Below are 26130 nucleotides of genomic sequence, written 5' to 3'. Positions count from 1 at the left end.
TCCATGGTCTAGAACCAATTCAATATTTTTCTTGGAGGCTTTGGATGTAGGAGCTTTGACTTTGTTGTCTTCTTCTGAGTGTATGTTTTCATCTTCTTTGTCACCAAAGTAAGATTCTGTGGTCTGAGTTTTTTTGTGCTGTTTGCTCATGATCCCAGCCAATTACTTGACTATTAAACTCTTTGTTAAGGTAGGGGTCTGCTTCCAGTGTGGAGAATGCACTGACCCAAGCTTCAGGGTTCTGGGCAGCTGTTTCCGGAGATACTTCTGGGGACCTATAAATTTTCAGTTCTTCTAAGGTGATACGATCAAAGGTGAGGTGTTTACTCCTTTCCTGGCCTGTGATCTGGTCTATGAGTGACCACAAGCACTCTTTTTTGCCTTGGAACTGTGTGGACGATTCTCTCTCTGCCACTGCCACAAACTCCACCATGCCAATGCTCCTCCTTGCCCCCAGGACCACCACCCAGGACTGTGACCCAGATCCAAGAACAGGCAAAGCAAGAGACTCCTGCCTTAGCACCAGCCAAGAGATCCCTGCAATCACCCTCTGATCAGCCAGTTGATACCAGCTCCCTCTGTGGACTGAGAGCTCCGTAAGCAGTCACCACCCTAGGGCTGCACCAGGACTGGGGCTGGACCAAGCTCCTCTCTTACTCAGGTCCGATAGACCTTTCCTACTGACCTTCTAAGTTGTCTTTGGTGTTTTTGAGTTGAGAAGCCTAGAAACCACCACAGCTGCCTGTGATTCAGTTCCCTGAGGCTTGCTCCAGGTTCCCCCCTTGGGGGATTTTCTTGGCAGAGATACTGGAGTGGTCTGCCATTTCCTTCTCCAGCTCAGATGAGGAACTGAGGCAAACAGGGCTAAGTAACTTGCCCAGGGTCACATAGCCAGTAAGGGTCTTAGACCAGATTTGAACTCAGGAAGTTGAGTCTTCCTGACTCCTGGTCTAGCACTCTATCCACTGTGCCACCTAGCTGCCCTAGCTGGCTTTGTACCACTGGTGCTGTTGGATTTAAGGAGCTTCTCATAAATGTTGCTAACTGGTCTTGGCTGAGTGGGCAAACATAGTTGGTTGGCATAATTTCAATTCTTTTTTGTATTAGCTACAAATTAACCCACATTGTTACTAGAAGGAGAGAACCAAACAAATGCCTGGAGAGGCTCAGGGGTGTGTTTTACAGCAATGTGTTAGCAAATATTTAACAATCAGCTCAGGGGGGTGGGGGGAGGGAGAATATATGCAGAGGACACTTTTAAGCTTAATCGGTATTATTAACATTTTCTCTATCGCTTTGCTTGTCCAGATAATTAACCAAACAAGACGTAAAGTCTGGTTTTGAAACATTTGCCAATGTCTGAGTAAATGCTCACACTGAAAATTTAACAATTAGCAGGACTGGTTTCTCTGATACACCCCTGGTTTTGGTTTAGGATAGACTCCCAAGTTTTGTTAACTCCTGGTATTATATGAATTTTCAGTTCAAATTTTTGAAGACTTAGAATTTTTTAAGATTTTTTTGTTAAGTTATGAATTGGGTCAGTAAAGGAAGCTGTAATTTTGATATCCTTTGAAAACGTACTCTGGTTTTAAAATGAAAGAGGAATAATGCATTTGCCAAACTCAAAAGTGAAAGACCTTTGGGCTTGCTCACAACAATACTGATCTAAGAGGAAGTGGCAAGAGAGTAAATGCTTTATCTAAACTGGTCTGTGTGTCATTTACAGAACTGGGAATGGAACCCTGGATTCTGGACCCTCAGTCTCTTTTACTAATGACCATTCCATATTCTGTCTATAAATAGGCAATAACACAATACTCTTTATCTGACTTGAATTGGATCACACTTGTGACTCTCAGTTTCCTTTCCCTCCCTATCATGCAATTTTAAATGCTCTCTGACAATCAGGATGTAATAGGTTCACTGTGTCCAGAGTTCAGAATGAACACAATTTTCCAACATAAGGCATGCTAGAAATACATATTTAAGACAAAACATGGAAATCCTACAAATTAGTGGTAAATTCCCACTTAGGTTTTTTTCTTCTTCTTCAGGAAGTCTGCCTTGGCTCTCTAGCTGTTAGCAAGCGTACAGCTCCTCTAGGCTGGTTCAGAGTGATTACCTTGGAAATGCCACTTCCCACGGTCAACAACACTTTCTAAAAGGCCTGTCTCAGCTTCCCCTTTGTTCTCCAGACATAGGCCAGTAGCATATAAAAGCCTAATTACCCAGCCTCATCCTAGCCTTTTCATTCCAGAATTCCATTGCAAAGAGCAAAGCTAGGCTTTTTGTATCTAAGCATATGGGGCATGGATTTGGTATTATAGATAGAACTCTAAATAAAATAATTCATTTTGAAGTGGCTAGAATTGGGCGTTTACCTTTCGTTGTTTTAAAATGTTGACTTCTGGGGAAAAGTTCTGGGTGTTTGTTTAGCAAATGTTACCACTTTAGCACCAGACTAGGCACAGACCATAACTAGGGTGGGGTAATAGACACTTTGTTCTAGGATACTGACATACATGCATGCTCTTCCTCCTCTAACCAATTTTCCATGCTTCATGCCTCGAAGACAAAGCTTGCTTCATACAGAATGATCTTGTTCCCCCACCTAGCCCAGCCTACCACCCCAGGAGCCTGTCACTGTGGCATATGCCCTCTGGGCTATGCCTCCTTGCCCCCTTCCCCCTCCATTGCCAACTGTTATAGGGATTCAAGCCAGACTCTCTAGGGTTGAATTTCCCCTCTTGGTAAGGCTCTAGCCTGGGTTAGATTGTCTTTTCCACTCTTGTCCCATATACCTATCCCACCTTTGGATTATTATTTGACCACAAACCACCACTTCTGCTTCCCTTTCAACTTTTTTTTTGTTTCATTTGAGAAAATTTTAGTTATGGCTCTAGCTAGTGGCTTGCTGTAAGTGGTTTTGCCATACTGGTCTTCTGGCATGATCAATCAGTCAGCAACCAATTGTTAGGTATTTACTACATGTAAGGCACTGTGCTACACTCTGGTTGTACAAAGAAAGGCTATTCCACAGTTCCATAGCTTCTCAAGGAGCTCTCATTTTAATGGGTGAGACAACCAGGAAAAAAAACCCTATGTACATATAAGTAACCTTGGAGGGAAGACCCTAGCTGGGGTAGAGATGGCTTCCTGAAGAAGAAAAAATTTGAGCTCAGAATTGAAGGAACCCAGGAAGCCAGTGGACAGAGGTGAGAAGGGAAATCTGGGTACAGGCAGCCACTGAGAAAGCCCAGAGTTGGGAAATGAATGTCCTATGTGATGAACAGTATGGAAACCACTGTCACTGGGTTGCAGTGTTTGTGGAGGTGAGTAAAGTGTAAAAAGACTGGAAAGGTGGGACAAAACAGGCTACGCTGCAGCCTTTTCCCAATTTCAGTCAAAAAGATCCAAATTGTGATTTAGATTTTTAGAGATGAGTGTTAGAGATGGCATAGCATGAATTAGACCCAGATGAAGTCCACATTGACCATGTTTTTCACCAGAGCTGCTAATGCAAAGCAAAGATAGGAGACATCTAGTATCTAATAGGAAAGATAATGGAAGTGATTTTCATCTAGCTTGCTTTCTGGCAGATACGTCATTGAGCAGTAAAGTAGATAAAACTTCTCTTTGTCATGGTGTATTGGACAGAATTTTGAACTTGGAACTAAACAGATGTGGGTTCAAATCATAGCTCTGAGATTTGCTGGTTATGTGACACTGGGCAAATCTCTTAAGCTGTCTGAGCCTCAGTTTCCTTATCTGTATGAGGAGGATAACATCTTTCATACGTACCATAGGGAGATTGAGGATCAATTGAGAAAATGTAGGTAAAGTGCTTTGCAAACTTTAAGCTGCTATAAGATATCAATTATCATATTTTTTAAATAGATGATCAAAGACATGCAGAAGGAAGGATGAGGAGGAGGAGAAGAAAAGGACAGCAAGATTGGAACTAGGAGAAGAGCTTACACTATGACCACAACAATATAAAGGAAAACAATCTTCAAAGATTACAGACCTCTGATACACTCAGTGATTGATCATGACTTCAGAAGTCTGATCATAAAGCAGGCTTCTTATCTCTTGGCAGACATGGGAGTCCCCTGCAGTTCATTCATCCTAAGCCCCCTTCTCTTTTCCCTTTGCACAATCTCACTTGCTGATCTTATCTTCACCTCCTGTGTGTTTAATTATCATCTTTATACAAATTATTCCCAGATCCATATATCCAGCCCTAGTCTCCCTGAGCTACATGACTGAGCTACAGTCATGCATTTCTAACTGCCTATTGGACACGTCAAACCAGATGTTCTGTAGTCATCCCAAACTCAGTATGTCCAAAACAGAATTCATTATCTTCCCCCTAAACACTCTCCCTCCTTCCAAATTTCCTGATCACTGTCAAGGGGATCTGTATCTTCCCAATCACCCAAGACCTCAACTTTGGTGTCTTCCTTGACTCCTCACTCTCAATCACCCCACCTATTCAATCCATTGTCAAATCTTGTCATTTCTACTTTCACAACATATCTCATATATGTGTCTTTCTCTCCACTCCTAGAGCCAGGAGCCCATTTCAAGCCCTCCGTACCTCTTGTCTAGACTATTGAGATACTAGTCTTCTTGAGCCAAGTCTCTTCCCACTCCAATCTTTCATGCAGCAGCCAAGGTGATTTTTTCTAGAACATGGTTACATTTCCCTGCTCAATGATCCCCATTGGCTTCCTATCACCTTTACGATAAAGTATAAAGTCCTCTGTTTGGCATTTAAAACTCTACATAATGTTGAAAACTATCTTTACGTATAATTGGAAAAAGTAATACTATTAAGTGGGGAAAAGATGATCTTAAAAATAGATAACTTTGATTGCTTGAAACTAAAGAGCTTCTGTACAGATAGTAGCATTGATGAATCTAGGGTAAGAAGGAAAGTAGTTGAATGGGAAAAAACATTTTTCTATCAACATTTTCTAATAAGAGTTTAATATATATAAACAAATAATAAATATATACCATATATGTAAAAAACGTTTTCATAACCTTGCCCATTCCTACCTTTCTAGCCACTTTCACCTTACTCCACTCTGTGATCTCTTTGCACCCCCTACACTGTCCTTCCTGCAATTCTTCAGACATGGTGCTCCACTTCCCTTTATTGTACCTTTGCACTGGCTGTCCCCCATGCCTAGAATATCTCCTCACTGTCATCTCTTAGTTTCTTTGGTTTCCTTCCAGATTCAGCTCAATTCCCACCTTCTGCAGTAGGCTTTTTCTGGTCCCCACCTCAAATTGTTAATGCCTTCCCCTTTCATATCGCCTTCATGGAGTTTGTATATATCTTATGTATCTAAATATTTACATGTTGTCTCTCCCGTTAGAATGTGTACTTTGAGAGTAAGAGCTTCTTTTTTTTTTTGCCTTTCTTTGTAGACCTTTGGCTTAGCAAGATGCTGTTTGACTAACTAGAGATAAAGAAAGAGATTTGCATTTTCAGGCATGGTCAATAAGTGGATTTGTTTTGCTTGATGTGCCTATTTATTGCAAAAAAAGGCTTCTTTTTGAGGGCAGGTAGTATAGGAGGTAGAAGTGAGTTAATGGGTAGTGATAGACGCATAGAGACTGGCCCTGTGATTATTTTGGTTTAGGAAGCTCTGAAGAGAAACTCTCCAGAGGCTGGCACCTTCTCTACAATTTAAAGTCTTAACGAGCTGCCTAAGGAATTGAGACTTACCCAGGATCATGTAACTAGAGGCTATGTCAGCATATCAAAGGCTGGACTTAGCGTGGACAGAAATGCAGAAGAAAGAAAGGAAGAAAGAAAGAAAGAAAGAAAGAAAGAAAGAAAGAAAGAAAGAAAGAAAGAAGAAAGAAGAAAGAAGGAAAGAAGAAAGAAAAAGAAAGAAGAAAGAAGAGAAGAAAGAAAGAAAGAAAGAAAAGAAAGAAAGAAAGAAGAAGAAAAAGAAAGAAAGAAAGAAAGAAAGAAAGAAAAAGAAAGAAAAGGAAGGAAGAAAGAAAGAGAAAGAAAAGGAGGAAGGAAGGAAGAAAAAGGAAGGAAGAAAGAAAGAAAGAAAGAAAAAGGAAGGAAGGAAGGAAGAAAGAAAGAAAAAGGAAGGAAGGAAGGAAGGAAGAAAGAAAGAAAAAAAAAGACAGACAGACAGACAGACAGAAAGAAAGAGAAAGACAGACAGACAGACAGACAGAAAGAAAGAAATCAGGAAGGTAGGAAGGAAGGAAAGGAAGAAAGGAAGGGAAGGAAGGAAGGAAGGAGGGAAGGAAGGAAGGAAGGGAGAAAGAAAGAAAAAAGAAAGAAAAGAGGGAAGGAAAGAAAAAGATAAAGAAAGAGAGGACTAGAGAAAGGAAGAGAGGAAAGAAGGGAGAGAGAAAGAAAGAGACAAAAAGAAAAAGAGAGAAAGGGATAGAGAGAGGAAGAAAGGAAAAGAGGAAAGAAGGAAGAAAGGGAAGAAAGAGAAAGAAAGAAAGATCATCAATAAAATGCTAAAAAGTATGCAGAAAAAACAAAGTTCAGAAAGAGATATAAACAAGATGGTCTTGTTACTATCATGTTAAGTTTAATATACACTTAGAAAAACAAATTGTAACTGTAGATGACAAGTTCACTGTTTCACATTTAAACTTTTTTTGTTCTTTGTATACTGAAATGTACATATGGTTGATGATTATTAAGTTCATAATTCTTAAAAAAATGTTTTTACAAAACATAGCAAACAAAAGAAGAAATGGGCCTGGATGTCTGCCAGAAGAAGAAAGTTCCCATGCTTAATCAAGCAATGGACTGAGTCTTGTGTTTCCTAACCTGTGGCTTGTGGACCCTTAGGGGTTGAGGAGACAGGGGCCATACTCAGATATTAATAGCACAACTGCTATCGTGTTTGCTTCATGGTTCTTGAGATCCATAAAACTTCTTGATGTTACAAAGAGGTCCTCAAGGTCAGGAGCTCCTGCTTTACTCTGTTCTGCAGCATTTGCTAGGGATCTGGCTGCTGCTCTTAGGGTTTACTGCATGAAGGGCTCTGCTCTTGTTCAGAACACTTTCCCACGGATCACTCATACTGGTCCCCAGCACATAAACCACGCTGTCAAGTAGCCATTATTTATGGAATGAAGGATAGACAGGGGCCCTAGTTTGCTAGTTAATTCCTTCTTGCATATTTAGGCAAGATGAGAAATAGCATTCAGCAGTCATAGAAGCATGGGATTTGGGTTAGAAAATTGGGGATTGAATCCCAGCTCTGCTATTAGGATCTGCTCTCTATGTGATCTTAAACACATTACTTAAGCTCTCTCTGGCCTCAGTTTCCTCATCTGTAAAATGGGGATAATAATAGCATCTACCTCCTAGTTTTTAAACTGTGGTATCAGAGCAGTGAGGTGGTAGAGTGTCTAGAGCACACTGCGCCATTTAGTTAGGGTAATTATTAATGGTTTATATTTACACACTATGTTCCAGAAGTCTTAGTGCAGTTTTAAGCTATTATGTATTTCAATTTCATCATATTAAAATTTTTTTAAAAATAAACTTGGGCATACAAAATAAGATGATAGACCTAGAATCCGCCTAGAAGAACCTTAAAGGTCATCTATATTCTATTAGTTTACGGATGGGAAAACTGAGACCCAGAGAGACTAAGTGATTTGCCCAAGGTCATTTATATAATAAGTCAGAAGCCAGGATTTGAGCACAGGGCTTTTAGTTTTCTAATCTCACACTTATCCCACTAATATTTTCTGTTTTTAAAATGTTTTAATATTTTTGAATGCTATCATAGTTTTTTGGTGGCAATTGGGGTTAAATGACTTACCCAGAGTCACACAGCTAGTCAGGTCCTCCTGACTCCAGAGTCTGTGCTCTAGCCACTCTACCACCTCACTGCTCGGATACCATAGTTTGAAAAGTTATTATTTTTTATTTTATTAAATATTTCCCAATTGCATGTAAAACTTTTTGTATTTTAATAATTTTTTAAAATTTTGAGTTTCAAATTCTCTCCCTCCCTCCCTCCTTCTTTTCCCTCCCTCCTCCTTGAGAAGGCAAGCAATTTGATTTTGTTATACATGTGAGGTCATGCAAAACATATTTTTCCATACTAGTCACATTGTAAAAGAAAATACAAACAAAATAAAACAATAAAAATAAATTTTTTTAAAAGTACGCTTTAATCTGAATTCAGAGTTTATCAATTCTCTCTCTGGAGGTCTGCAAAACATCATATATATATTAGTGTAATTGATTCTTACAACAAACTTATGAAGTAAGTGCTATTATCCTCATTTTACAAGTGAAGAAACTGACCTGACTGGGTCATGACGTGGCAGTGAAATTCAAACCCACAGTGGCAGTATCTGATTGGCCCACGACATGGCCATTCCCACCCAGCTTTGCAGTTTCTTTTTGACTTTATAATCTGTGCACCTAACCACAAAGCTCAGTTCCTATTGCAGCTCCGTGTGCACGCATACCTGCTGCCACTTTCAGAGAAAATAAACATGCATACAACCTATTCTGTTTGTCTTAAACCGAACTCTGAAGGTTGACAGAAGATACAGGAAATTAAGGGAGGTTGGGGAACACTTCCTGTAGAAGGTGCGATTTTAGTTTGGACTTAAAGGAAGCAGAGAGATGGCGTTTCTTGGTGGTGGGACAGATGAATATGGATAGATGAGAGCTAGCTATACATGGAGAGAAAGAGGTACACAGTAGTGATAGTTATAGATAGAAAGATAGAGACAGATGGGTAGATGATAGAGTTAGAGATAGAGATGATATTGCTGTTTAGTCATTTTTCAGTCATGTCTGATTCTCTGTGACCTTATTTGGGGTTTTCTTGGCAAAGATCCTGAAGTGGTTTGCCATTTCCTTTTCCAGTTCATTTACAGATGAGGAAACTGAGGAAAACAGGGTTAAGTGACTTACCCAGGGTCACACAGCTAGCAAATGTCTGAGACTGGATTTGAACTTAGGAAGAGGAATCTTCCTGAAGACTTCAGTCCAGCAGGCTATCCACTGCTTGATCTATTTGCCCCAACAACAATACATGTGCCTGGCACTGGGCTAAGTTCTGGGAATACTAGTAATACTAGTAATATAATATACTAATAAAATACTAGTAAAAATTACAGTCCCTGCCCTCAAGGAGTTTACATTCTAAGGGAGTAAGACAATCCCAAAGAGGCGCTGGAGAAAGTGGGAGAGAGGGGGAGGAGTCATTGGCATGACAAGGAGGCTGCAGGAAGTGGTGGGGAAGGACTGGTTCTCTGTAAGATAAGGCATAAAGCTAATCTGTCAGTGCCAGGGGAAGCTAAGGGATGGATACTGAGGATCTTTCAGGACATAGCTTTAATCTTTCTTGCCTCATCAGTCACTCTTCCCCTACACGCAAAGTAGGCTCTGGTCAAAATGGGCAACTCGCCATCACTGCCACGTCCTGGACTTCTGCTTCCTCCTCCTCTTCCTGGCTCTCTTTGCAGCCTTCCAGGAATGCACTTTTCTTGCCTCACATGCGCAGTGGCTCTCAGAAACTGGAAGCCTCATATTCTTCCTCACAGAAGCCATCATTTCTAATTTTGTTGTTGTTGTTCAGTTGTTTTCAGTCACATCTGACTCTTTGTGACCCAATTTGGGGGTTTCTTGGCAAAAGTACTAGAATGATTTGCCATTTCCTTCTCCAGCTCATTTTACAGATGAGGAAACTGAGGCAAACAGGGTGAAGTGACTTGGCCGGGATCACATAGTGTCTGAGGCTGGATTTGAACTTGGGTCTTCTTAATTAAACAAGATACGCTGTGCTTTCTGAGCAGCAGACCAGGAAGGGCAGCCTTGTCCAACCCTTGCCCTCTCTGAGGGTCCTCACTTAAATGCCTTTATTCTGACAATGTTATTCCCTAGCAGTTCTATAGACCCACTCCATACACTCAGGTGATCCCTACACTCTTTTCCTTCTCTCACCCACCCCTCGGCCTTCACAAATATACTCAGAGGCCAGATCTTGTGGACAGCTGAGGGAACCCTGTCTTCTACTGGTTACTTCTCTTTGGCTTCTTGCCCTTAACACTTAACACCTCAGAGATCTTATTCCCCATCAGACCTTCTGTTGCCACCCCAAGTATAAGTCCCAGGGGAGCATAGTCTGAAGCTCTTCCCTTGAGCTCACCACTCAGAGAGGAAGAGTACCCACCGGGGAGGAGGAATGTGATTTGACAGACGCTATCACCGAGATTGTCCGAGTAAGAGCTGGAAGGTGCCTTAGAGAGCATGCATTCCAAACAACCCACTCTGTGATTGATGAAACTGAGGCTAGATATCGCAACTGGCTTGTTAGAAGTCATCCAAAGAGCCAACAGCAAAGCTGGGATTTAAATCAGGGTTCTTCTTTATTTGAAATCAGTCTGGAAAGACAGGCTGAAGTCAAATTGTGAAGGCCTTTACATGCCAAGCTAAGGAGTTTGTATTTCATCCATTTCGAATGCCCTTCCTGCCAAGTCATTAGAAATTGCTTATTGACAATTAGTAGCACATTTTTCAAGGCGATCCATAGGATTTTCCCTAATTAAACCTCCCTAAAAAGATAGAAGGGTGTGTGGAAATTACAGATTCCACAAACTGCCCCTGAAGTCAGGAGAACCTGAGTTCAAATGTGATCTCAAACTCCTACTAGCTGTAGTAAAAAGAGAAATTAGAGATTCCCATTTTGTTGATAAGCAAATTGAGACTGTGGGGGTTTGTCAAAGAGAGAACAGAGGAAAGGCAGTGTAAAGAAGCTTATTTTCTCATTCCCTTTTCAGTGTGCTTTATCCAACCATGGCACAGACTCATGCTCGAGTGATCTGGCAGGCTTCCAAATACAACTGTAATCACTGAAGAAGTCAAACTTGATCTCCTTATTTATTTTCCTGCTACCTACTGGGTTTCCTGATAGTTTAGTAAATAATCAAATTTAAATTGATTTTGTTTAAATGGAAGGTTTTAAATTAAACTTTCAGCTCCCAGCAGGGCTTTAATGTATGATGTTATTTTATTTAGAAGTCAGCACTTCTTCACCTGATCTCTCCTCCTCCATGTCAACTATTCCTAATTCAATTCCCCACTGGCTGTAAAATGGTATAGGAAATCTGGCTGTGTCATACAGGATCTGAGTAACTTTGGGCAAGTCACTCTACCTCTCTGGGACTCAGTTTCTTCATCTGTCAAACAAAGGAGTTGGGTTATTTGATCTCCCATTTCTCTTTAAGCTTGAAAGATTTTGATTTTCTGATTCAAACCCTGACTTTCCACCAGTCACTCAACCCACCTATCCATTCATTTATTTATTCATTGATTCATCCACTCATTCATTCAAAAAGCATTTATTAAGTGCCCACTATGTGTAAAGGTGGGCCCTGCCCTCAGGGCGCTTACATTCTACTGGGGAGATACAACATTCACAAAGATCAGTGAAATATAAGATAATTTGAGGCAGGAGAAAACTCTGCCAACTAACGGCCAGTCAGGAACGTTTTCTATAGGACTTGCACCCGAGTTGAGCTTTGAAGAATGTTAGGGATTCTAAGACGTTGAGGGGGAGTGCATTCTAGGCACGTGTGGCAGCTATGCAAAGGCACTCAGGTGGGAGATGGAATGGTGAATTCTGGGGAACAGCAAGTTGACCAGTTTGGCTGGAACATGGAGTGTGTGAAGGGTAGTTACATCAAATTAGTCTGGAAGTTACACGTAATTAGTCTGGAGTCAGATTGTGAAGGCATTTAAATGCCAAGCTGAGGAGTTGGTACTTCATCTTACAGGCAATAGGGAGCCATTGAAGGTTCTTCTTTTCATTCTTCTTCTTCTTTTTTTTTCCATCTCCTAAACCTTTCTTGTTTCCCTTTTCCAGCAGACTTTTGAATTGGACATATTCACATCCCTAGTCCCACTCCCTGATCAGGAAACCCTCTCACTGAGACTTTGTGTCCAATGATCTTAAAATCAAAAAAGAGCCAAGATTACCTTCCTTTAGCTGATCTATATATACTCATCTCCCACCCCTCAAATCATTCATAGAGATGAAACGGCCTCCAATTTCATTCTTCTTCCCTGCCACTGGAGCAGCCCAGGCCCCAGGCAGAAAGCAATATCAGTAGATACTTTATGAGAGCTGTATCCAAACTTTATGCACTACGGTGATATCTCACTCTTTTACCCTTCCAAGTTGTCACACTTCCTCACTTTGTGTGAAAAATACAAAGTTGTCTTAGCTCGTATTTTATTTAGATAAAATTAAGAACTTATTTTTTTTAAACTTAATTTTCAGTTCCGAAATCTTTCTTCCCACCCCCAACCAATTGAGAAGGTAAGAAAAATAGAATTCATTACAAATGTGTATAGTCACGCACAACAAAATTCCATACTAGCCATGTTCCAAAAAAGAAAAAATCAAGAAAAAGAAAGGAATAGAAGAAAACATGCTTCACTCTGTATCTGAGTCTGTTCATTCGATGTATGGAGGTGGATATCATTTTTTCATCATGAGTTGGTCTTTATGTTGCTCAGAGTCCCAGGGGGCCTGCAGGGCAGGTACCCCAGTACTTGATAATGAGACAGTTTTCTTGAACCCCCTGCTACCTTCCTGAATCCACAGGGAGGTTTCACTCACATGCCACAGGGTGAGGCTGATGGGAAGAGTCTAGTCTGCGCTGGCGCCCCTGCCACCCCAAGACCCTACCCCCTCCCTCATTCCAAGATTCTCCACTCTTTCCCCTTCCAGCTGGAGTTGGAGGAGGAGATTGCCTGGAACTAGAACCAAAAACACAGTTAAGTCTCATTTCTGAGACATATAAGGAGAAGGTGAGAGAGGGAAAATGACCTGTCTCCTGTTACCTGTGACCTCAAGAAGTCGGCCTTTGGGTTTTCTCACTGCCAACCCGACAGTTGGAATGGACTTGTATTAGTCTCATTTTTTGTTGGCTTTGGTTTTTAGCTTTGTTTCCACTGAAGAGAGTGGAGGTATTTATGAAGGAAGTGTACATATTCAATAGTTTGGGCCATTGCTTTATGGGACCTTCTCTGTTCCCCTTTCACTCTTTTCTCTCACCCCACCAGGCCCTCTGCATATCGTGGAGGATGAATGGATTTGAACTCAGGTCTTCCTGACTCCAGGGCTGGGACTATCCACTTCACCACCTTGCTGTCCTGTAACAACTCTAAGAGACCTGAAATGTCCAATGTCCAAAATCAGAATATTATTCATAGGAACATTTTTTATGAATAATAATTTTAAGTTTTAGGGGTTAATCTAAATCCAGTAACATATTTTCTGTGTGATTTAAAATCTTCTTACTAAATAAAATATGGGTTTTAATGAACTATACTGAGAACAGGCAGCTAGGTAGTGAAGCAGACAGTGTGCTGAGCCTGGAGCCAGGAAGACTTATCTTCCTGAATTCAAATCTGGCCTTAGACACTTAGTACCTGTGTCCTTGGGCAGGTCACTTAACTGTGTTTGTCTCAGTTTCCTCATCTATAAAATGAGCTGGAGTTGGAAATGGCAAACCACTCTGGTACCTTTGCCAAGAGAACCCCAAAATGGGGTCATGAAGAGTTAGACACAACTGAAAATGACCGAACAACAACAATACTGAAAACAAAAGGGGAAAAAAGAAGAATCACATATTGTACGAAGGGTCAAATGTGAGAAGCAGCATGGGAGAGTGGAAAGAATGCTAACTATATTTGGAATCAGGAAGACCTGGGTTTAAATCCCACCTCTCACTTACTAATGAGTCATTTCATCTCTTGTCAGTTTCCTCATATACCAAATGGCAATAATAAAACCGATAGTACATATTTCAGTGGGTTTTTTGTGAGACCTAAGTGAGATAATGTATGCATTTTGTAAACTTTAACAAACAATTCATATCATTTATCATCATCATCATCATCATAATTATATAATTGGGCATCTAGGTGATGATGCACTGGACAAAACATCAAGCCTGGAGTCAGGAAGACCTGAGTTCAAATGTGACCTCTGATACTTACTAGCTGTGCAACCCCGGGCAAATCACTTAACTGCTTCCTGCCTCAGTTTCCTCATTGGTAATATGGAGATAATAATAGCACCTGCCTCCCAGGGTTGTTGTAAAAATCAAATGAGATAAAAATTTCAAAAGTGCCTGACATATATTAGATGCTATATAAATGTTGATTATTATTATTATTAGGCAGCTATCGTATGATTGCTAAAAATCATATGAAGCAAATTCTGGGGAAAGACTAAGAGAATACACTGAGGAAGCACAAAATCCTCAGAGAAAATCTATTGGTTACCCATTTAGGAAAAGTACAGTTTGTAATGAGTATTTGCTGCAATATTCTTATCAACATAATATGACCTAAAAGCTTAAGGAAGTCTTACCATCTCCCTCAAACATAAACAACTTCCTCCTCCCCCCCCCAACTCAGATGTTTGCCTAATATGGTATCATTCATGCCCTAGGTTTCTCCAATGTTTGTTGACCAATGGATACTTCAGAAAGCGGAGATAAACGTGGGTAGATAAAAATTGTCAAGCTGAGATTTCCTCTTAAGATTTCTTTGAATAGTTACCTAAATTAGTTCACTTAAGTCTCCAAAGTGCTTTTGCCAACCAGATAAGCTTTAAATTCACATGATCTGCCAAGTTTGCTAGGAAATTGTTAAAATAACTTTTGGCTAAATAAGTATTTTATTTTCAGGATATAGTCTAGGCTTAAAAGCCGTCATCTGACTTGTTTTAAGATTGTTATAAGCTAGGGTGCAGTAAGGTAGTGGTGCAGACTTATACAAACAAATCCAAAGCAGCTAACATGAGAAGGGAAACAGTTAACTGGGGGGAAAATCTTGTCAGCAAATTTCTCTGATAAAGGTCTCGTTTCCAAGATATAGAAGGAATTGATTAAAATTTTTAAGACCAAGAGCCATTCCCCAATTGATTAATGGTCTAAGAATATCCAGGAGCAGTTCTCAAGGGAAGAAATCCAAGCTATCTTTAGCCATACGAAAAAATGCTCCAATTCACTAATAATTAGAGCAACGGTTCTCAAACATTTTGATCTCAGGACTCCTTTACATGCTTAAAAATTATTGAGGACAGCAAAAAGGTTTTGGTTTATGGCAGTTACATCTGTTGACATTTACCTTATTAGAAACTAAAACTGAAAATATTAAAATATTTAGTAATTAAAAAATAACAATAAACCTAGTATATGTTAACATCATATTTTTATGAAAAATGACTACATATTTTTAAAAATTACTGTTTACTCTGTTGTGATAGACACTTTTGTTCAAGTATATGAAGAAAATCTTGACCTCAGATATGTAGTTGGAAAAAAGAGTCCATATAGAGGTCAAATATGCCTTAGCATTATTATGAAAATAGTTTTGATCTTATGAACCCCCTGAAAAAGACTTAGGGACCCTCAGGCTTCCCACACCATACTCTGAGAACTGCAGAATTGGAAAAATGCAAATTAAGGCAACTGTGAGTTTCAATCTCACACCCATCAGATTGGCAAAGTTGGCAAAAAAGGAAAATGACAAATGTTGGAAGGGCTTTTAGAAAACAGGCACATGGATGCACTGTTGGAACTATGAGCTGATCTAGCTCTTCCAGAAGGCAATTTGGAGCTATGCCCCCGACGCTGCTAACCTATGCATAACCTTTGACCTGCTGGTAGGCCTATATACTAAAGAAATAAAAGAAAGAGGAAAAAGTCCTATATGTACAAGAGTATTTATAGCAGCTCTTTTTGTAGGGGCAGAGAACTAGGAACTATGGGGATGCTCCTAAATTAGAGAATGGTTGAACAAATCACAGTATGTGAATATAATAGAATGCTATTATGCTGTCAGAAATGATGAAAGACATGATTTCAGAGAAACCCGGGATGACTTGTATGAACTGGTAAAGAATCAAGGAAACAGAACAAGGGGAACAATTTATACTATAACAACAACTTTGTAAAAATGAACAATTTTGAGAGATTTAAGAATTCTGATTAATGCAATGATCTGCCATGATTCTATTTGATCGAGGGGGAAGCATGCCTTACTCACATCCTGACAGAGAAGGGATGGGCTCAGGGTGCAGAATGAGACATACATACATACGTATGTATGTATGTATATATGTATATATGTGCGTATATGTATATATCTATACATACACATGTACACATATACATATATGCACAGACATATATACATACACATACACACATGTATTTTGGTCATGGCCAATGTGGAGATTTGTTTTGCTTGACTATATATATTTGAATTACATTTTCTTTTGGGAGGAGGAATCTGAAAGCTTGATAATTGAAAAAAATAAACTGAGGGGAACTTTGTTTTATTCTATCATATGCCTTTCAATAGCTTAGAATTTAAAAGCAATCCACATCCAAAAAAAGAACTATGGAAGTTGAATCGCTATCATTTTTTTTCTCTTCTGTTGAGTTTTGTGTCCTCTTTCTGATGGTTCCTCCTATTGGTTTTAATTTTTACTTACAACTTCACTAATGTGAAAATATGTTTAATAGGAATGTAAATGTATAGCCTATATCAGATTGTGCGTTGTCTGGGGGAGGGTGGTGGGGAGGAAGGGGGGGAAAAATTTTAAACTCAAAAGCATATGGAAGTGATTGTTGATAAATCAAAATAAATTAATAAAATTTTAAAAAATAAGCGCTTTAAAAAAAAGAATTTAAAAGCGGAATCATTGCTATTATTTGGGATATTGTCTAGATATAGTTACCTTTCAACAAACCCTTTATCCATCCTTATTCGGTACAGAGCTGTGATAGAAGCTAGATGAGATGAGAAGTTTGGTTAAGACAAGACTCTTCCCTTCATGGACTCTACAGTCTGGTGGGAATCTGACACAATCACAGATCTGATAACATACAATATCACATGATAAGCACATTAGAAAGGTCCAGCAGTAAGTCCAGTGAGGAAGGTTGTTATTGACGGAGGGATCAGGGCAAGCTTCTTGGAAGATATGACATCTGAAATGGGCTCTGAGAATTGAATAGTAATTCAACAGGCAATGAAGGTAGAAAAAGGATCCCCAAAACTTTCAAATTTGAATCTTGGTTCGGAGTGAGAGGGCAGCAGCAAGATGAAGATTTGATAATTATTAAATATCAAAGGGTTCAAAGGAGGAAGGTTGGGCTAAGCCTGACAGTGACTTCCTATTATACCTGTTTAGTTGTGTCCTACTCTCTGTGACTCTATTTGGGGTTTTCTTGGCAGAATTGGAGTGGCTTGACATTTCTTTCTCCAGCTTATTTTACAGATGAGGAAACTAAGGCAAAAGGAGTTAAGTGACTTGCCCAGGGTCACACAGCTAGTAACTATCTGAGGCCAGATTTGAACTCAGGGATGTGAGTCTTCCTGACTCCAGGCCCAGCACTCTGTCCACTGTGCCAACTAGCTCCTCACTTCCCATTGTACGGTGGGATAAAATGATAATAAAGTGTATCACTTATATAGAGCTTTAAGGTTTATAAAACTCTTTACATATGTTACCTCATTTGATCCTCATAACAGCTCATTTTACAGCTGAGAAAACTGAGGCCAAGAAAAGTTAAATGTCATACACAGAGATGAGTCTGAGGCAGGATCAGAACTCAGGTTTTGTGCTAAATCTGGCACACTAGCTGCTATTGCCACTTAGTTGTGCCATAAACTATGACCTTCTTATCCTGGCACTTAAGGTCCTCCACAATCTGGTTCCCATTGACTTTCCAGCTAGATTTCATTCTTATTTCCCTTCCCAAACTCTACTTCCCAGCAGAACGGACCCACTAACTGTCTGTTCTTTGCTTGGGTGCGTTTGCCCCTGCTGGAATGCACTTCCTCTCCAGTGCTGCCTCCTTACAATCCTGGTCTTCTTCAGGAGTCAGGTCAGGCACTGGCTTCTTTGTGAAACCTTCTCCTATAGCCACTAGGAATCAGTCTTTCTCTCCCTTAGCCTTTTCCCTCGTACTGTATTTGATTTCTATCACGCTGATGAAAGGTAAGCTCTTTGAGGGCAGGGAGAAGTTTTCTTTGTGTCTTGGTAACCCTAGTATCTAGCACAATGCCATGCTCAAAATGTGGTCATCCCTTCCACATTGTGACTTTCCCCATCGCGATTTCGATATATCGCGGATTCACACAAGAAATTAAATGGGAATTTTTTGAGAGTTTTGCAGAAGCTGCAGATGACACATGAAGGCCATCAGATGACACAGAAGGAAATCAGAAACTCAGAAATGCATAAAATGTATGTATAATATTGTATGATATCAATAATCAATAAACATCCTATGAAAAAAGGAAAAAAAAATTCAGACCTCTTCTCTGGTAGGAAGGGAGATCCAAAAACTCTATGTGAATTTTCCAGATGGGGGGGCACCAGACTCCTAACCCTTCTCCCTTTGCCATCCCTCCCCCATGCAGAAGTGATAACTGTACACCCTTAACATATGTTGTATGTTTATTGAAATGAGTTGTTGGATTGAATTGAATTTTTGTTGTAACCTCCTCATAGCACCTCCTAGAATCAGAGAATGTGAGATCCTCAAGGAACTTTAGGGACCATCTAGTTCAAACACTCCCCCCTTCTGCCACACACATTTCACAGATGGAGAAACTGAGACCCTGGAGGGGAAAAGCAACTTTCCCAAGGCCTCACAGAAAGTCAGTGGCAGAGTTCAGACCAGGACCTGAGCCTCTAGCTTCTTAGTCCAAAGCCTTTCCGTTTTTTCTTTTCCTGCACTTGCTAGCTGTTTAATAAACACCCAGGACCAGCTACTCTGTGATCTGCAGCTGGAATCCAGGACAGACAAGCTCACCTACTCGCCTTTCTCGAACTCCTCTCAGCACCCATAGAGCAGCTGTTTGAATCAAGTTCAGGGCTTTAGGGAGCTACTATTCCATTTCACACCAGGATGTAAGCTGTATTTGTGTCCTGGGTTCTTATCATAAATTTGCAAAGTTTCTTCCGGCGCCCCCCCCCCCCCCCCCCCCCCCCCCCCCCCCCCGGCCGCAAGGAGATTATTTTGCCCCCAGCCATGCATAAAGTCTGATAGAACTGGTCTGGACCATCCCTGGGAAGCTGCCCTGGGAAGCTGCCCTGAGAGTTTAGAGATTAGAAACTCTTCATTCATTGGCTGCTATTAAGGGCAGAACAATTTCAAATGCCTCATACACAAAGCTGCTCCTTCCCTGGGGTTTCGATAATTCCTTCTACCAATTACAGCACTTTCTAGAGCTTAACTAATTAATCTTAACTGCATACCTATGAAATAGAGTTAAAGATAATACTTCACACTTGTATAGCACCTCTTATCCAAGGATTATTAACATTTATTCACTAATCTCTCATAACAACCCTAAAAGCATGAAGATGACAGGAAAAAAAATGATCACTACCATTTTAGAGAATAAGGAATAAAAAAAAAATCTCAACCAACCCAGGGCAAAGCACTAATGGATTTGAGGACACATAAGCACATATAGAGATGATGAAGATATAAAGGAAATCATTCTATGTATTCTGTACCCAAAGGGTAGAAACTTCCAAGTAAGTTTACTGCCTTCCTTGAGTCATAGATTTAGAAGTAGAAAGTATCTTAGAGATCACCCCATCCAGCTACCTCATTTTATAGATGGGAAGCCTATGGCACAGAGAAGTTAAATGTCTTGTCCAAGGCTGTTCAGATAATAAGCAGTAGAGAAAGGTGTGGAATCCAGGTCCTCAGAAACAAAAGTCAGCATCCTTTCTACTCCTCCACACTGCCAACTCTCCCTGCCATATCTTGGATAAAATACATTTTATTGGACATTTCCAAGCTTTCACAATCCGGTGCCAACTTATCTTTAGTGATTGATCTCACATTACCCCCTCTATTATATTTTATGCTCCAGCCAAGGTGATCTAGTGGTTTGCCGTACATCAGATTTCTTTCTCCTGTCTCCTCCTTACCTTTGCAAAGGCATGCCTCATGTCTGCTTCATCATCTCTTAGAACCCTTAATTCCATTAAAGGCTTGGCTGAGATGCCACCTCCTCTAAGGCTACCAGTTGTAAGTGCTTCTATACAAAATTTTTGGGTATCATTTGTATTGATTTATCTGGGTCAGTGTCACTTCTATTTCTTGAGGACAGGATCAAGAACTGGACCAGGAGTGAGGAGACTGCAGCCTTGAGGCCACACCTGAGTGGTCATGGTGTGAGTTCCACACTTACTTCTGTAAGCAAGATAACAGTCATGGCAGTACAAAATGAAGACCAGATCTATCAAGCAATTAGCTGTCTGGAGCAGGGAGCAGACATAGAAGTTTTCTCTTTTATTTTAAGTTCAAAGACATAGAGATCAACAGCAAAAAAATCACCTAGAAACACTGCAACAAACCAAGCAAAAATCAAGATATCAAGGATGTCTGCAGCAACCATCTACAAAACTACTGGATGCATGGAGCCAAAGATGGGTGAAGATACCAACATAGTGAGTAACATGCTTGCATGTGCTCAAAAATGTCTGTTTGATTTCTTTGTGATGGAAAAAATTTAGAGCCAGCTGAAGTCACTTGGTTCATACAGGCAGATATGAGGAAATACAATGAAAGGCACATTATGGAAAATGGATGAGAAAGCAATTAGAGGAGCTATGGAGCAAAAGGTTACTCACAATTCTATCCATTAATTTAACTATACCTGAATGTTGTACCTTCAGAAAGTTGATTTCTGAAGGAAATTGGGTGGCCATTTTACAATACAAACACAGACAAACAAAAAAAGAGCATGTCAGACTGATTAATGTGAAAAGACTTATCATCTACCACTTTTTAGAAAAAGACCACATGTATGTAAACAATTGCTGTATCAGAACAATTGACTCTACCAATATCTTTGATTGCATGAACTATCCAACCAGACTAGACCTACTAAAACAACTTAAAATTCTCAAATTCTCTGAAATAGATGAGACAGAACCTGAAGGAAAACAAACAGAAGCACAGGCCAGAAAAAAAAAATGGAAACAGTTACAAGCACCAGAGAAATCAGCATAAAAGACTGTGTGAATGACCTCTATGAAAGGAGAATTATCTCTACAGAATAATGGTTGCTTGAAAATCCAGATAGTTATGTGCACATAATTGCTCAGTCAGCAGGAGAAATATTAGTTAAAACCATAACAGACATAGTGCTCCTAAAAATCTCTAAAGCTAAGATAGCATTTGAACTCATACTGGAAAAAGCAACCAATTCTTGCATGCTGCTGCAAAACACAAAACACTTTCAGATTTGGGAGCTAAATAACTACAACCCCTATACAGCGACTCATGCTGTAATGTGCTGCCTAAACAGACAAATGGGGAAAACAAATACCATCTTACTGAATGGTCCGGCTGGCACAGGCACATCTTTGATAGCACTAAAAATATGCCAGCTGGTTGGTAATGCTGGTTGTTACAACCCAGAAAACATCTCATTTCCATTCAGTGATTGTACCCATAAAAAATATAATATGGGTAGAAGAGGCTGGAAACTTATAGGACAGTAAGTAAACCAATTCAAACAATTAATGTCAGGACAAATCGTGAGAACTGACCAAAAAGGAAAAGACTTAAAAACTATTAAGCCAACTCCAGTAATCATGACAACTAATGAAAATATTACTGAAGTCAGAGTTGGTTGTGAACTAACACAGAGCCAATAAAGCACAGATGCATTAATCTAAAACTAAGCAAAGTACTAGATGGAAAATTTGGTCTCATTGATGATGATGAAATCCCTAACAGATTCAAGTCATTAACCATGCTTAACTTACAACCAACCATGAGCAGCTATGTCAGTTACTGGAAGGTAGTGCCTACATGGGCAGGGAAGTGGGAGGAGCCAAAAGATTTCTGGGTATATAAGCAGAATATCTACGTACCAGGCTGGAGAGAGGCAGATGCACATGAGTGGCAATCATCGCCAGAGCAAAGCTTTGAAGACAACACAGCAGCTAAGCTCTCAGGCATCCAACCACTCACAGGCTGACACACTCTCCTGAAACTGCTTCTCAGAGCACTCCTCAAGAAGAAGCAGTCGACTGGGACTCATTCTTCAACTGAAAATATGTGATTCCACCAACAAAACATTCTAGATAAGGTAAGAAAACAAGACATCAGCCACTCTACAGTAAAAAGTGAAAAATTACTTATTGTGTCTCTGATTTTTCAGGTTATACCTTACCAGGATATAGCTATCTAGCACCAGGAAATACTCTGCATGGTCAAGAGCCAACCAATGAAACAGATAAAGCAGCAGAACAGCATGATGAAGAAGATGAAAAGGTACAACTAAAAGGTCAGAACCCTTATCTGTACTTTAACCAAGCAGATAAAGAACTAATAAAACGAAGAACTCAGAAGACAAAGTTTTTAGAGCAAAAGAACTCATAGCTCCAAAACTAACACCACCAAGAGGAAAAACAAGAACTCAACGTAGAATCACTCAATTTGGTAGAGCCAGAAAACAATACCCTAGACACATATTTGTTAATCTTGAAAAAAAAAGCTATTCCAGGCAGTCCAATCAATCAACCAACAATCTGGAAATGGAAACGGCGCAAGCTCCACAGCAATTGAATGCCCGTCTCCAGAAGGAGGACCAAGTGCAGGAGGAAGTGGTGGTGGACCACATGGGACTAAGTCCATGGGTATGTAACTAGGGCATGTCATGCATCTAGGCACATCCATCTAAACATACCAGCAAATGAAAAGTACACATTACAAAAGGTAATAAATAACTCAATTCACTGGTGATGGCAATACAAGAGCAGGTCAAGAAGACAGTTCACACATACACGTATTCACAGCACCGAGTGTAATTGATTCAAATGCTGGGGAGTCTAGATGTCTCCAGCAGACTGTCAACATATGCAAAACATAGTCAGTGAACTAGATTTAATTTCACGTGAACAAGAACTTTTAAACATTGCTATAAAAATAGTAAGTGAACAAGGAGCAAAAATCGAAATATACAATAATGATTAACAGCAACTATGCAAGTAGCTGAAGATGCAAATAACATAATGCCATGGGCGTGTGGTGGAGGAACTCTCACTACTCGTGGTTACATACCATCAGAGACAAACAAACCAGACCTGTGGGGCTATTATACTAACTTTCATAACTACTTCAAACAAGGAAAAGCCACAGTAGGAGCAACAGAACCGACCAGTTCAAACTTGTATAATAGCAACAACAACAACAATAAAAAATCAATTTTTAACAACTGAAAACACTGTCTCAATTGAAATGTTAAGAACTGGAGATCACTTTCCTATTGGACAAAACTTCTTCGAAACCAAATCAACAAGAATGATAATGTGCTACCAAGACCAAAGAAAATTAGATAGAGCTCCTCAAATCACTCCAAGCTTTGATAAAAACCAAAATGCTACTCTAAGCCAAGAAAATTCTTGGAGAGTTGGTAAATCATCAGTTAACAGATACACAGAAGACCATTTAATGTTGCTTTACTTCCCAGAATGGACTTTTAAAACAGGAAGATCAGGACCATCAATTACTTCAGGTCAAGAACAACCATCTTATATAGACACAGTAGATACAGGAAATGAACAAAGAATAATATATGACTACCAACACAGAGCTAAAAGCAACACAGAAACAGATAGAAAATGCTTGGCACAACCTGACTGGGCCCGAAACCAAGACTTAGAATGGACAGAAAGTGGGAGACAACTAAGGCTAGATGATAGAAGACCAACAGGAAATGAAATGAACAGATCAATAGGTGATCAGAATACATATGTTCCTTGGACAGCACTTGATGATTCAGGACCTCAATATCCAGGGGGGTCCTATCTGGGACAAATATCCCAAGACAATACATAAACCACACCTCAGAATATTAGCTCCATTTATATGGGAAAACAATTCACCTGGACAACTATTTGTTAAATAACACCTAATTGGACTGATACATATGGTGAAACAGGAATCAATGGAGCAGAATAATTACATTATGCAAATCTCTTCTAGAATGAAAGGAAAACTCAGAGTGCCACAAGAATTCAACATACATGGAGTATCTGCACCAGATCCAATCCAATTCAATGACCAATTCCCAGATGTACCTGGTGTCTTTGAACTACCCTACTTATCTGGAAGAACCATTCCTGCCTTCAGTTACTAACTAACCATCATACTCTTTCTTCTTCTCTATCAATACAATCTTTATTTCATCTACTAACCTAACCTTCTCTAAACTACTAATACGAATAAATTAAAAAGCTTTTAAAAACCAAATAAGTCTCAGAGTGTTTTTCTATGGGAAACCAAACCAACCTTATGCAACTGCTTTAAATAGGGTGGGTGGGTGGGTGGGAATGCTATTATCTGGCCCAATGGAGCATGGTGGGTATCCACTAATTGTGAGCCCACCTCTGGCCTGGGACACTTCAAGTCTCCTTGAGGACAGGGTTCTCTTAAAGACAAGGACATTTTGTCTTTGAACCCCAAGCTATGGTAGTTTGTATATAGTAAATACTTACTGAATGCTTGGGATTGAATCAAATTACTCATGGTTCCTTTATTTGTGAAGATGTTTAAGAGAAGGTTCCAAGGGCTATCCAACCTTGTGACTCACATAGGAAGCTATTAGGGAAACCTGTCTTTCTTTTATCTAACCTAGGTATGTCCATAAGGTCTAGACAGTGTCTCCTTTAGTCAACCACGTTGCCTGGTTGGGACAGATTTCCATTTTTGCTTTGATATCGGAAATATGGCCAATTTCCAATTGTCATAAAGAGGAAGTAACATGTGAGAGACATTTGCAACAGAGGACTATTAAGGGTGGCGGAAGTTGGGGTGGAAAGAAAAATGTAGAGGAGAAATCTCTTCCCTGGGAGCTGGGGAATTGGTATTTAGAGTAAAACAAAGACAATGAGTATCCTCCATGCTCTGGCCTGATGATAGGTTTGCCATGATTCCTCTTTATTTCCCTCACTAGATAACAGCTCTCAGGAGACAGCATCCATTTAAAGGACAATGAACCACTATTTATATAAATGCCTGTCAGAGAAATTCTCCAAACAATTGCAAATATTGACGAGTGTGCAACAGATTAATTTTGCTTCGCTCCCATCTTCTGCAGGAACAGACAGCCTTATTGAGCGTAGTGGCTCTCTAACAACTGTATTCTCCCAGATTTCATCAGGCATTCTATATACAGGGGGTCTTTGACAATAATAAAAGAAACACTAATAGTCACTTCTGAGACAGATCTGCCGCCTTAATAATGGCCAAGCAGTTGCATAATGCTTTCGCCTCTAAGCCTGAGATTATCCATGCAGACAAAACCCCCACAATGCTGTCAGAGATTTGTTGGTTTCCTTTTTTACCAAATAGCTGTGGTGGTAAAGCATGGTGCCTTGCTTGGAATGACAGGAGAAGTAGTGGGCCTCAGACTGGCCCAGTGCAAAGGCCAGGAATGTCAAATATCTGATTGCAAATGGGTATTGGGTATCAGATCAGTAACTAGGTTGGAGAGACAAGGGCTTAGACAGTGTCAAAAATTAAGTAATGATTAAAAAGTACTATGCAATTTAAAAATGTGTTGAATTTATATTTTTATAGCATTTTCACTCCTCTAGCACTATAGAAACTTGTCAGCCAGTTGGTCAATAAATAGTCAAAGGACATTATTAAGCACCTACCACTAGCCAGGCATGTTGCGCAGCCCTGGGAACATAAAGAAAAATAAAAGACAGCCTCTACTCTCAAAGATCTCATGGCTATCTACGGGGGGAGACAACATTTATGTATGTATAATATATACAGGGAGTCTTCGAGGTTTCAGAGGGAAAGCACTGGCATTGGAGGAGAATAATAAAGGCCTCTTGATGAAGTTGAGATTTGAACTGAGACTTGAGGGAAGCCAGGAAAGCCAGGGAGAACATTCCAGGCATGGAAGACAGCAGATGAAAATGCCTGGAGCTGTGAGATGGAGTTAGCAAAAATAATGAGTTAAACTAGCAAGTTACCAGATAGCACACTTCCTTCCCTCATACCTCTGCCAAGAAT

General features: G+C 39.9%; 1 long non-coding RNA gene across 1 annotated transcript; it reads left to right on the top strand.

The window, feature by feature from the left end:
- Positions 1–21990: 21990 nt before the first annotated feature.
- LOC144454385 (uncharacterized) lies at positions 21991–24357 on the top strand. Its single transcript, XR_013482746.1, has 2 exons — positions 21991–22189; positions 22262–24357. It is a non-coding gene; the product is annotated as an uncharacterized LOC144454385 (long non-coding RNA).
- The last annotated feature ends 1773 nt before the right edge of the window (positions 24358–26130 follow it).

The sequence above is a fragment of the Phascolarctos cinereus genome, unplaced genomic scaffold (genome assembly GCF_003287225.1).
Source record: "Phascolarctos cinereus isolate Bilbo 61053 unplaced genomic scaffold, phaCin_HiC Scaffold_726;HRSCAF=1367, whole genome shotgun sequence".
Taxonomy (NCBI): domain Eukaryota; kingdom Metazoa; phylum Chordata; class Mammalia; order Diprotodontia; family Phascolarctidae; genus Phascolarctos; species Phascolarctos cinereus.
This window is presented reverse-complemented; position numbering and strand designations above follow the sequence as displayed.